This window comes from Hemibagrus wyckioides, linkage group LG08 (assembly GCF_019097595.1).
Source record: "Hemibagrus wyckioides isolate EC202008001 linkage group LG08, SWU_Hwy_1.0, whole genome shotgun sequence".
NCBI lineage: Eukaryota > Metazoa > Chordata > Actinopteri > Siluriformes > Bagridae > Hemibagrus > Hemibagrus wyckioides.
This window is the reverse complement of record NC_080717.1, coordinates 17,524,082-17,536,289: the sequence shown is the minus strand read 5'-3', so window position 1 is coordinate 17,536,289 and position 12,208 is coordinate 17,524,082. Positions and strand designations below refer to the sequence as shown.

The 12,208-nt window shown below is 36.8% G+C and overlaps 1 protein-coding gene across 2 annotated transcripts in view; it reads right to left on the bottom strand.

Annotated features, from left to right (window-relative positions):
* Positions 1-12,208, bottom strand: part of pigg (phosphatidylinositol glycan anchor biosynthesis class G) — a 139,935-nt gene that overhangs the window by 126,763 nt on the left and 964 nt on the right. The window lies entirely within an intron of this gene.

The following is a 12,208-nucleotide window of genomic DNA, read 5'->3' as shown; positions in this document are numbered from 1 at the left end:
AATGCACAAACTTGAGAATCTTGTTAGTCATAAAAGGAAGTTGCTGGTTTTCAATTCAAGAGAAGCTTCAGCAAATAATCATTTTTGAAAATAACCACTGGATTTAACACACTTTCAAAGAATGAAAAGATTGGTTAAATCTACAATATCAACACTAACAATTTTACAAATTAAAGACTTTAAGGAAAATACACAAAACTGGCCCAATCTCACACAGAACTCAATATCACAGACACTGTTATCCTGCAAAATGACTTAATGGTGCTTAAAATAGGTCTTTTCTCTACAGGAAAAAAAAACTCGAATTATTTCCCAGTGAATTTGAAGTGAAATATGCTATTGACATGACTGTAGGCTATAATGAACACTGCATCAGTCTAAACTCTTGAGAAAATGATAGTGGACGTGATGAGAAACGATTCTACCGGCACGTCCGTCTTTGTGCGAAATATTAAGCGCTTGCTAACTGAATAATCAGAAAATCATTTGAGCTCCAACAAAGGGGAGAATGGAGAGGGAATTGGGCAATCAATGGTTTTATACTTCTGACACAAATCCTTCTGCTAACCCTATGTAAATTCTAAATTCAAACTATTTTGGTTTTGTAGGCTTCCTACAGAAAGCCAGGCTAGATCTTTTTGTGCATTTGTTCAAATGAATGGGGATTGGATAGTGAGGTGTGGCCAAGAGATGCTTCAAAAGTTCCAATCTCGCCATGCTGCTAGCTTTTTTTTCCCCCCATAATACAGAGCCAAAGAAGTAGCAAATCTAAAAACTGGAAAATTACAAGAAAAGAAAAAAATTGGCGTGACAAAAATCCATCATCTTCACATTAGGAATAAGCCCATATCCTCTTAAAAAGTGAAAAAAAAAACATGAAAGATATTTAGCTGAATAATCTAAGTATTAGAGAATACCTAGAAAACCTTATTTGGTTAGTTTTTTTTTGTACAAAAAGACAGGATGTGCTTCCATGATGAAATATAACACTGTCTACCACTCTCCTCTCAGTGACTTGAAATCCCATCAGCTGAAGTTCTCTCTAATTCCCCTCTCCATCCTGCCACTTCTGCTGGGTAACTTTGAGCTAGGACACTGTAAAAGGATCACTGCCTACTCATGTAAACTTTTATGAGGTATTGATTAGCTCATAAAACATGGAACAGGCCTAATGCATCTCAGGCAAGGACCTGCAGAAGGGAAGCCAAAGAGGCTCCTTTTTCCTGAACCTGTTTTTTTCTCTCTCTCAGTATTTAAGCAGGAAGAGTTTGAGGGTTAAAGGTAAACCAACACAAAAAAAGCAATAAGTAAGCCTTCTGAGATGCTGCCAGTACACACACACACACACACACACACACACAAGTTAAACATTCTATCAGGCATCATGGGGTCTCATTGGCTCTCTTCCTGAGCATAATAAATCTGCTGCTGTATGACTCACATATTTACAGTCAGAGAAAAGGTCAGCTCCAGTGCTGCAGAGCTTCATGCGATTTAACCTTCTACTATTTATTCCCTCATTGAAAATGAGTTGCATTTGAGACTTTCGCCAAATAGGATGAAGTGTTTGCTCAGGGTTTTTTTTCCCCTTTAATTTATGTTCCAAATTTATATTAGACTAAAGCCAACAGGTTTTTGTGGTGACAAAGAACAACGTCTTCTCAGATGAAATCCACAGAATACGTATTCCTTTTACAGTAAACACATTTTGTTATATCCAGGAAGTACCTGGTTAAGTGTTAAGTGCATGTTCCAGAGGCTGCTACAGTCTTAATGTATTACCCAACATGCTTTTAGCTGGTATCAGGATTCACATGCATTTCCCATGTGAGGAGATTTCTTTGTATATAATGCCCATTTCCTGTTTACCATCCCCTTCCATCTAACATGCATTAGTAAGCTGATCATGTTACGCAGGAATATGGTTGCTATGGTGTCACAGTTTTATGGTAGGGATGGGCAAAATATCATAGCATGATTCTTGAAGAGATTTCTACGGTAGTTGATATATCATATTGTACAGGTTTGCTTACAAACTGCATAATGCTGCATTTGAAAAAATGTAATAAATAATTAATAAACAATTTTAATATTTATGTTTTAAAAATAATAGTAATAATATAAATAGCAATAAATAATAGAGCATGTTTACAATTTTGTACATAATCTAGCATATAAAATAATATATCTATACATATTTGAATCTTTTTCAGGGTTAAACCTATGTATATATTTATGTATATATTAAATATTATTTCTGCTTTATTATTTTTTTTAAACACAATTGTTTAATTTATATATATATATATATATATATATATATATATATATATATGTGTGTGTGTGTGGTATATAGAGTTTGTATAAAATGCCCTTTCCTCAGTGTCCACCTTTGTGGTCATTCCCGATCAAGTTCCTTACTCCATCAGTTCTCATGTGTGTTGTTTCTGGCTGTAACTACCCAAAAATATCACAACCCCTTCCCTCTGGATGTCAAAAATCATACAACAGTAACCTCTTTTTCCTCAGAGGAAACCAGACTCCACTGAACACCCTTCAGCTGAGTAATCTGTTACCGTTGTAAACATGTTACAATACTACAGCTGATGCCACTCCTAGTATGTTCGTAAATTTATCATTGAGCGTAACTAAACAAAAATCCTGTGTATTTTGGCTAAACAGAATTGCATAAAGCAATTTTTCTCTCTTGTCCTCTCAGTCACTTTCTTTTTTTATTGTCATAGAAACATACAATGTTTGTGTGAATTTTTGCATAAGCTAAAGATTTCCACCAGAAATGCTTATTTCTTGCATACGTCTGTTGATGGCCTGTTAAGTGCAAAGCACATTCCTGACACAGCTCATTTGCATTTATCGACGCCTTCAAAACTCCATAAAAGGTCATGCACACAGAGGGCTGGAAATATGAAACGACTACTAAACGGTGATAGAAAAGGCAGAAGTAGGTGTTATTTTTGTCTCACTTCTATGCCAAATAAAATCAATTTTGAGCACTACAATTGCACTTAAAAGTTCAAAATCTAGAGACATGTTACAAAAGGTAAATGAGTTAAGAATTAATTGAGGTGAAAAGGAAGTGTTGTTAAATGAAAGTGGAGAGAAAGATCTACACTGTTCTCAGGTGATTGTGCACACCAAGCACGTCACACAGGGAAAGTGCTATTTGAAATTGGTTTAGGTATCTCATATGACGTGCTTGTAGTGTTGCACAGCATTAAAACTAGATACCATGGCAAACCGCACCAATTCATGAGCCAGCTTTTATCCTGCGGGAAAAAAACATAGCGGTTTTTAAATATCCTTTCACTCTAAAGCATGACCTTAATCTTCCTTCGGCTGAGGCATTGTTAAGGTTTACGGCTGCGTGCAGACAAACAGCTCGTCCTCTTTTTATACAGCACCACTGCTTTTGTCCTAACTGTCATAAATGGTTTTATTTGTCTTGATAAATTGATGGGTTTGTTTGAACTCATTTTCTTTAATTTAATTAATGCCAATCGTTTCAAACATTCGAGTTTTACAAAATGGTATTTCTAGTCCCTGACCTTATGAGTTAGCTCCCGAGGATGAGGAACAGTGCCTGCTAAATGGTGTGAGGAAAATGAGCAGAAATCCGTGTAAATTTTATCAATTTCAAGTTGATCAAGTCAAGGTTCACATTAGGTAGTCGTATTATGCATAAATTTGCAGGCACTCAGGAGTACAAGTAGGATTCATCCCCAGGTCATGATCTTGTGATATCCCTGCACAACTCTCTGATCTTCCCTTTGGCCAGCGCTCGCAATCTTGGGGTATCCAGGACAATCACCTTTTCTTTTTGTTCTATTTTGTGTATTTTGTGTATCTGTCCTGTAGTGTTTTTGTATTGCATGTTTGCTCTGTCTTTTTGTCTTGCACTGTTTGCACTAGGTTGCAGACGCTGCACTTAATGTGGCTACGACAACTTACTTTTAGTCCTTAGCTTGGTGTTGTTTTGTAGCTCTGTGTTGTTTTAAGTAGCACCAGGGTCCTGGAGAAACGTTCTTTCATTTCACTATGTACTATGTCAGCTATACATGGTGGAAATGACAATAAAAGCTTCTTGACTTGACTTGACTTGACTTGACCTTTTCCTCGCATGTTGCTAATGTGAAACGCTTATGCCGGTTTCTTCTTTACAACATCGGAAAGATTCAGCCGTTTTTATCCACACAGGCTGCTCAGGTGCTTGTTCAGTCTCTTCTCTCCTGTAACTCTCTACTGGTAGGTTAACCCCTAAACACAATCCATCCTCTGCAAATGATCCTAAATGAAGCTGTTCTCACACACTACCCCACTGACTTCCGGTAGCTGAACACATAAGATCCAAAACACTGATGGTTTCCTACAAAGCCATAAATGGACCAGCTCCCCCTAGAAGCTCATATTACTCCTCACACTGCACCTCACTCCATTAGATCCTCTAGCACTGCTTGACTGATCCCACTATCTCACAGGATACAAGGAAGGTAATCATTGAGACTCTTCTGTGTTTTGGCACCAAGGTGATGGAATAAACATCCCTTAAATGTCTAAAAACCTGAGTCAGACCTACCTCTTACTGAAATATGTAAACTAGTGCTTACTTGTTTTTCCTGTTTCTTTATTTAGAAAAATGCTATATTTCCTCCCAACAGAGCTTTTACACGTTTTCTTTAGTCTGGTGTCCTAGTGAACCAGTATTGATTTATTCATTGCTGGAGACTTCAAAGCTTTTTTTGTACATCGCTCTGATAAAGGCATCATGCCAAATGCTGTAAATGTAAATATAAATGTGAATGGATACAAAGGTTTTTTCGAGCACGAGTTGGATATTATAAATGAATCTTCAGAAATTTTCAGATGGTTCCTTTTCTCTGAAAGAACAAAAATCATGGGATTTTAAGTGTTTGATTCCATTCGATTTGGGTTTTATATACAAAAAGAAGTGAAAAGAGACTATTGTATAAATATTTCTTTCGTGTTTTTAACTCGTTTTACCAGAATGGCTCATATGGAAGTAGAACCTCACTGCTTTAAGAATTTATAATGCGTCATACTTTCAAAGTAAATGGTGATATCAAATCCATTTCATTAGCCGTTCATAATCATCTAAAATCGGAAGGTGTCACTTTCGACCACTAATACTCCATGTAAGGTTATCCCAACATCTCGCACTGAAAGCACACTGAATTATGACAGACTTGTGGCAATAAAAAAAATTCATTTGTTTATATTGATTCAAAATTGCAGTTAAGATTATTTTGAATTCAATTCAATTTTATTTATATAGCACTTTTAACAATGGACATTGTCGCAGAGCAGCTTTACAGAACATATGAAATATAGTACGAAACGTTCAAGATCAATAATATTTAAATATATTTGTATTAATCCCTATTCATTTTCACTATATCTAAAGCCAGTGTGATGATAAAAAGGGTTTAAATGGTTACTTTATACCATGAAGCCATGATATATTTAGACTAGGTTAAAATATTGTAAATATTTGTAACATATTGTAACACACACACACTTTGGTTATCCAGGCAGCAGGTAGTTTGTTCCATCAAGCTAGTTATATTTACGCATGAAGTAAAAGCAGTGAAGTGAACACAATATGACACAGTAAACCAAAATTATTAATAAGATTTGATTAAATGTCTAATTTAGCCAGATTACTGTTCATTTTCCCACCCAGTGTTGTAATGGATGTCAGCACATGTCAGTACAATGCAGAAGCCAATACCAACGAAGAGAATGAAACAGGATGAAGACCTTTCAGCACAGTCATGAAAAGGCCTGAACATCTCAGGAGTGTCAAGACCCTCTAAGCATTTCTTTAGAGACAACTCTGTACAGATCTCTTTGTGCAAGTTTTCTCCCCATGTCTTTTTTTGGTTGTGAATAGGTGTACGCAGTGACCCAGAAAATAAGATACAGCAAGAAAAAGGAGTCCCATGAAAGGCTGTCTTCTCACCAGACTCGCTCGACTTTCAGATTTAGATTAAATCCTAGCTCTGACAAAAGAAATAATCCAACTAGCATTAAATATCAACAAAGGAGCATTTTGCAAACACAGCAAGGCCAGTAAAGTATATGGTCAGGGCCATAGGATTTTCTATGAAGAGTTCCAAATCGTAATCTTAGCCGGAAATTACAAAAGCTATGTGAAGGGTTCAAAATATCACCAATATATAATGCTTTCTTGTAGTGTATAATATAAATATATAAACAGCGACTGACATCATTAATAACACATAACACTAATTACCAGTATTGATTAACCAGCATGTGTCCTGATGTCTCTGGTCTACTATTTAATCATATTTCTACACAATAGGACTGAATTATTTCTAACTCTAAACGGTTATTCTAACTCTAAACCTGCTTTTAACCCTGGGTAGTGAAACGGTCAGACTTATAATTCAGAAGCATGGTTAGCACTGCTTTTTACCCTTTTAATTCTGAAGCAGAAATAGCAACATTTATGTTAACCCCATATTGTGGTGCAAAAGTGTACAGTGTAAAACAATATGGTGTCACAACCTTTCAGCTAGACGCTTAACATCAGACACCCAATTCAGAATTTGAACAATGTGAAAACCCAAATACAGAAACACATAACAAAAACAGCTTGGTAGCATCAGCCATTAAAATACTAAACATCACAAAAGTGTGTGCCATAGCAATGTGGAAATATGCAACACTGTAAAATTTGCAGAAGGTGGATATCAACGAATGCCTGGTCAACTACATAACAGGCCAAAAAAAGAGAAGACTGAAAAATAACCAGAACCCAGAATAACAGACATGTCCTTTTATTATTCTCACTGATGTTAAAGCGCGAGACAAGCCGTTATTTAAATCGGTCGCACGCTGTATTTATCCAATCACGGATGTTGACACTACAAATTTGCAAATAAGAACATTAAGACAGGGTTTAGGAATGTACAGTGTAAAAACATCAGACTACGAATATCCAGGATTAATTGTTAACCCCAGGTAAAGTATGAGCAGTGTACAAGATAAAGGTGGTGATTAATCTTACCTAATGCACCTTTAAACAAGAATACCAAATAAAAACTTTGTGAATGTCAATAAGGAGTAGGATTTTTCTATCTTCTAGGAGTTAAACTATACAAGCAGTTCTTGTCTGCCTGGCAGCTATGAATAAATAAACTAATATCCTAGACACTAAATCTGCTTGTCTGGCTTGGGATGTAAGGATCAGATGATTTGGATAAGTCTGATCCATCGATTTAAAAGGCAGTGACTGAAATGATTTGAGGCAACAATCAAAAAAGGACTATTATCAATTCTAACGGATTATCACTGAAAACTAACAGACAACTGATCTGTGAAACAGAATTCATATTTCTATCCTGATTTGCTCATAACTTAATCATAAAAGTACAATCATGAGGGAAAAAAAGGACACCGTACTTCATTTCTGTGTCTAAAGAACAGTTCTGTAGTCCTGACCATTGCACGTGAAATTGGATCTTGTAACAGGACTATAATCCAAAGCACAGCAGCAAATCAACATCGGAATGTCTAAAGAAGAAAAAGAATCAATGAGCTGGAACAGCCAAGTTAAAATACAGACCTCATCCCCACTGAGATGCTTTGGTGAGATCTTAAGAGAGCTGTGCATAAATGAATGCCCTCAAACATTAAAGAATTAAAGCAATTGTGTTAAAAAAAGAGAGAGAGAGAGAGAGAGAGAGGGCCAGAATTTCTCAGAAATTAGATAAACTCATACAGAAAACATTTACTTCAAGTTATTCTTTCTAAAGCTGGTTTGACATGTTATGGAATTATAGGGCGTATTTATTTTTTCTGAATTTTGCCTGAGTTTGTTTATGTTGGTGAGCACAAAACAACTGTTTTCTTTTCTTTACTGTACTTTAAGTAAAATTACAGCCAAATAAATATGGGTTATATTTCACACATCAATTATTGAGATATCGAGTTACTGCTTTAATCATATCATATAGTCTATTCTACTTATTTGTCCATCCCTGTAATAAGACAAATATAAAGCCGATATAAAACATGACAACGGTTTTACCTTGTAGTTGAGATTATGCGACTCTTATTCAGGGGAAAATCAAAATTGTTTTCGAAAATTTCGGGTGACCCTAAACCCCTAAAACGATTCACATGATTGATGAACATTTTTTCTTCAGGAACTGCACGCTCCATGATTTTAGCTTTAATGTTCTGACTAGTCGTTGAGCGTGAGCTGTTCGGAGATTTGATTTACAAGGCACAGATGTTGTGTTCGAAATGATCAACTACAAATCTTGTAGTGTGAGCACGTAGACAGCGAGCACGTAGAACACTGATCAACAAGACTGGAACAAGCAGAACAACCACTATGGCAAAGTCCGTTTATTCATTTTGGATCCAGAAAATGGGTACGATCTGTCACCCTGAGCACCAGAGGAATAGGAGCACAATAAAACCACCACTGACTTTAAAATGTTTGGCTGATGCACTATTCTTAGCACAGTGTTTGAAATACTGCTCGCTTTATTAGACGCACGTATCTTGCAGAATATGACAGGTTTTTATTCCTTTTTTCATTCCTGTATATGAAAAACTCATAAATGTTCCTCTAATTGGACATATTTTAGGTAAATGTCGGTGCTGCAGGGATAGAGGAATGCAGTTTCTATGGGTTGCTAGGGAAAGTTATCTCTTCAGACAATACATGACCTTGGGCACCTAGGAACAAGAGGTTGATAGAAGAGTTTTGTGGGGAATTAGAACCTGAAGTGGTAACATCTAGGCCGTGGGCATGAAGCTTTAATAAAATCCATCTGTATTTTTTTTTTTTGCCTGCTTGCACAGCTTTTTTGAAGATCCAAAAGGCTAAACGCACACGGGTGTACCTTGTAGGTATAAAAATACTCTAGCTCTGTTTCCAAGCACAATTTGTTTGATATTTCTCAACTAGGCAGTGACATTTACGTCTCGTTTTCTTCTATCTTATACACTCACAGCAGCACTATAAACACTTCTGTGTCTCTACTAAGTGTTAGTGCTAAAGCTCCAGACTGTATGCTATCATCAGGAGATCTGGAGATCGAACACTGTGTCAATCCAAGATAGCAAAACTGTCCACTTTGTCTCAGAGAGAGAGAGAGAGAGAGAGAGAGAGAGAGCGTTCAAGTCATGTCAGAAAGATCGTATTTACGAACAACACATACAAGCACCACCTCAAAGTCGTATTTATTGATGGAGGTTTTCTTTGAACTCCAAGTTCTTCAGAAAACATGGTGCAATTAATGTATACAAGTATATAACGTCTGTGGTGACGGTATATTTTTAAATTTGCTGCATTTGAATATTTACTTGGAACAAACAGATTTCAAACTGATTTCAGCTATTTTTACTTGTGTTTTTGTATATATAGCAAGATATTGAAAAACAAGCAATATGGACAACATTTAAGCACGTGCAGGACAGAAATGCTTTGCCTACGATATAATATGTAGCGATTACATTTCTAGTGGTTTAATAAATTAATAAACATTTTAACACACTCGATGTGAACAAAACACATCTGAATATTTAGAAGCAGGGATATAAATCTTCCTTTTTATTTAATTAATTAAGGGAAGGTACACTTCCATCTTGCTCCGAACCAGTGATGACTTGAACGCACCTGACTTCCCAACTTAGAAGTACGAACTCCCCTAGGAATTACAGCAAGACTAGCCAAGCACGGGCGTCTGTGAGCGCATACATGCGGAAGTGGCAAATAAACCTTATCTCAGAGTGTTACACCCTGAAGCTGCATGAATGGCAGTTCAAAAAGGATGCAAGACCAGTAGTGGAGAGCTAGCTGGAGGGTTTCTTAATTAAACCAGAGAGAAAATCGTGGTAAAAACTAAAAAGAAAGAAATGTGTTACTGCTAGGGTTTCCTAGTGGCACGTGATGGTTGTCACTATGTTTGAAACAAAAATATCACATCACCATACATCTACAATTCACTAAATATCATGAGCGCAAAAACTGACAAACAGAATGTAATGACAAACACTAAGAAGCAAGATTTTGAAAAAAATATGATAATAATAAAATAAAATCTTTAACCAAATTATTACAATGCTGAGATATCTCAGAAAAGTAGCAAAACTGTGACATAATGTTCATATCATCACTGTGATCTCATCACATAGCCCAGTATCAGTATTTTTTCACAGGTAAGTATCAGTCATGAGCTGCTTAAAATATTTAGTAAGAGGATATGCAAATACGAAGAAGACAGTGTGTGTAAAGAGTGAATCGGCATCATTTAAGCAGGTTCTATCATTTCATGCAGTTCCCTCTTAACATAACACAGAAGAGTCAGCCAGTCAAACCACCTCACTCCTAAAATATTTATCACAGTCTGAAAAACACAACCTCCCAGACAGCAGGGTTCATTCTATCATGCTGAAGTGCAAGACATTTTGGGCAGCTCCAGTGCTGTTTTACTGCCATGCTTTCTCCATACTGTAGCAGTGAAAACATTGGAATGAGATGATTTGGGAGATCGCTCTGAGTATGAAAGGACTCTACTGCTATCTGCTGGACGATCAGAGAAAGGCTGCCACACAGATAGCAGATGGATATGTGATTATACACCGATCAGACATAACATTATAAGCACTGACAGGTGAAGTGAAAAAGACTGATTATCTCCTCATCATGGCACCTGTTAGTGGGTGGGATATATTAGGCAGCAAGTGAATATTTTGTCCTCAAAGTGATGTGTTAGAAGCAGGAAAATGGGCAAGTAAGGATTTGAGCAAGTTTGCCAAGGGCCAAATTGTGATGGTTAGACGACTGGATCAGAGCATCTCCAAAACTGCAGCCCTTGTGGGGTGTTCCTGGTCTGCAGTGGTCAGTATCTATCCAAAGTGGTCCAAGGAAGGAACAGTGGTGAACCGTCAACAGGGTCATGGGTGGCCAAGGCTCATTGATACACATGGGGAGTGAAGGCTGGCCCGTGTGATCCGATCCAACAGACTGTTGCTCAAATTGTTGAAGAAGTTAATGCTGGTTCTGATAGAAAGGTGTCAGAATACACAGTGCATGACGGGACAGGTCTGTTTTGGCAGCAAAAGGGGGACCAACACAATATTAGGCAGGTGGTCATAATGTTATGCCTGGTCAGTGTATACACACACCGATCAGCCATATCATTTAAACCACTGACCAGAGAAGTTGGCATCATCTTAACAACCTACCTAAACATTCTTGCAGACAGAGTACATCACTTCATGACAATAGTATTTCCTAATATCTCTTCTGAGATCGGTAAACATATTGTGTTTAAGTGAAATAATTAGGACAGATACAGGGCATAATACAGTTTCTACTACTACATTTAATATTACATATTTGAATATTTACAAAGGTCATATGTATCCATGCCCATATGAAGCAGCACCTAGATCATTTGGTAAGTGATGTACATGCAAAACATTCAAATGAAACTCAGGATAATCCCGAGTTTCATTAAACACATCTTTCATCAGTCTGAGTACATGATAACATAAACAGCATAGTTTTTTAATAAGCGAGGCAAAATGTTCATAAAAAAACATTACCTAGACTGCATTTGTTTTCAAGATCATCTTTCACAAATCTGTTTTTTACCCACTGCTAACATTATTGCAAATCATATTGTTGTAAAAACAGCCAATGCTAGCTGTCACCATTTTGAAGAAGGTGTCCGAGAAATTCTAAATCATTCTCATCACACTCATCTTCAGTGGCTGCTTTATCACAGTTGGGATCATTGAGAAGCCAGCACCTAATCCTAATCCTAAAGAGGTCTTGGGTGCAATGCAGGACACCCCACACTCAAGTGATCAGACTCATTCACACTTAGGGTTTTAAGTTTGGGGAGGCAGGAAAAAGGCAAACTACCCCGAAAGAAAAATGACACAGACACAAGGAGAAATATGCACAATAACAGACAGACAGTAACGGCAACTTAGGATCAATCCCTGAACATGCTGTCCACTGTGCCAACTATCAAAATACTCTCTGCATCTGATCTTTAATCAAATGAGTTATTTTTTAAAACTGATCAACATGGCGAGTTTACATCCAAATCATTTAACACAAAGTAATATTACCAAACCATCTGATGTCATGCTGGAGAATAAATACAATGTGCCTTTA